The sequence below is a fragment of the Echinops telfairi genome, unplaced genomic scaffold, assembly GCF_000313985.2.
Source record: "Echinops telfairi isolate 266 unplaced genomic scaffold, ASM31398v2 ScPeMD7_18;HRSCAF=68, whole genome shotgun sequence".
NCBI classification, from domain to species: domain Eukaryota; kingdom Metazoa; phylum Chordata; class Mammalia; order Afrosoricida; family Tenrecidae; genus Echinops; species Echinops telfairi.
The window spans coordinates 87847651-87849593 of NW_022103915.1; positions in this window are offsets into that span (position 1 = coordinate 87847651).

Sequence of the window (1943 nt, forward strand, 5' to 3'; positions counted from 1 at the left end):
CATAGGAGGAGATTTCCATTTCTTTATCCTATGGCGTAGCTGGTGGTTTCAAACTAACCTTTAAACCCAGTTTTAAACAATTCCCTCATGACTGATAGCATGTATGTGTTGCATATCTAATCTCTTGACAACGGGATTTTAACTCAAGTAAGAGCTAGGCAGTGATGACTGGCTCAAAGATGCCAGATGACATGCATTTTAAATGGCACAGTTGCTGCCATCTCTGAGCAGGGATTTTCTTTCTTTCTTTTTTCCCTTCTGAAGTCAAAATCCCACTAGCAAGAAATGTGGTTGCTATGCAACATACGGGGTACATTGGCCACGAATGAACCATTTCATATGGATTGGTGGTCCTGGTTTGAACCTCAGACTTTTTAGTTAGTAGTCAAGCACTTAACCACTCACTATGCCATGGAGCTCCTTTGAATGACAATAATTATTATTTATTGACATGATACACCAATAAACACATTTCTACAGTAGAGAGATTTTTTCCAGAAGTATGAGAAGATAAGGGAGTTATCTATTCAGAGAAAGGGAAGAAAGTACTATTCAGGAAATTGTTAAAATTAGACACTGGAAAGGACAGCATCCAGAAAAATAGTTCGCCCCTGAAGCTGGCAATTAGGTGGCAACAGCACCTGGGCAATTCTGGTGCTACAGTCCATGCCCGGGGACTTGGTTAAGCCCCAAACTGTCCTCTCTGAGCCCTCACTCATTGTGCCTGCATTGGCACAATATGCCCACCATTCTTTTTATTTATTTATATTTTGTTGTTGGGAATATGCAAACAGAATTACACGAATTCTACAGTTTTTACATGTACAATTCAACATGTAATCTATCTCGATATCTCGCACATCTCACATGACTTCTGTTACTACACTGAGGGTGCTTCACTCATGTGATTGTCACCAAAAAAGGAAGAGAAAAAGATATATATATAAAAGAAGATATCGGAGACAATAATCAAGGGAAGAAAAAGGAAATTAGATTAGATTCTTAGACATTAACACATAATTAGGGTTCCATTCACTCCCTGCTCCCAATACAATTCATGAAATAGTCTTCCTGATTATTCCCCAAATGTATGTTGATTCTAATACTCTAGAAAAAGTATAACAATTCTTTAAAATGCCCTCGTTTCCTTTCTGTGAAATATATGGTTACTATAATTATTGCAAAACAACCTAGTTCTGGTGACACTAGAGATAATTCATAGTGACCCCTGGAAAACGTTTGCACTTGGGCAGGAAGTCTGTGACAAAAAATTGTATTAACTCGTGACTCATGGAGTGTTGTTGATGTGTGTGTAGGTGTGAGTGTGCATGTACATGCAGTAATCCTATACATTCCTATACATGCACATGCTACAGGAACAGGGTGAACGAAAGCATGTATGCAGTGCATACTTTTCATTACGCCAAATTGTGAAAATCCAGTTTGCCGAAGGCTGTGGATGACAGTGAGAGACCAAGGTTCATTAGTCTTTGAACCAAGGTTCAAGGGATCTACATAGGAGATAAGCCTCCAGTGATCTCCCTTTATCCGTAATAGAGGGATGGGAGGACAGTGGTTACTAAATAGAGTGCATTGGAGAGATGACTGTAGAAGATCAAAATGATAAACCTGACTCTCTAGGATAATTTAAAGGCATAAAACCAAGATGCCTTTTCCCATAGACTCTGAACTCACAGAACTATGGAGTCTTCTTGGTTTCCTAGTCTACCCCACTCCTTACTGCTGTGACATGGGATATGTAATTTACCTCTTTTGATAGGCTTGTCCTTCTCTTTGCTAGAAATCAAGTAGTCACAGGGGATTCTTTTTTTTTTGAACTCATTATTTATTCAGCAGGAGAAAGATGAGTCTGTTGGTGGGGTCGAACCCCACAGTTGAACGGTCCTGCGGAACAACATGCACAGTTAAAAAGAAAAAGCAGA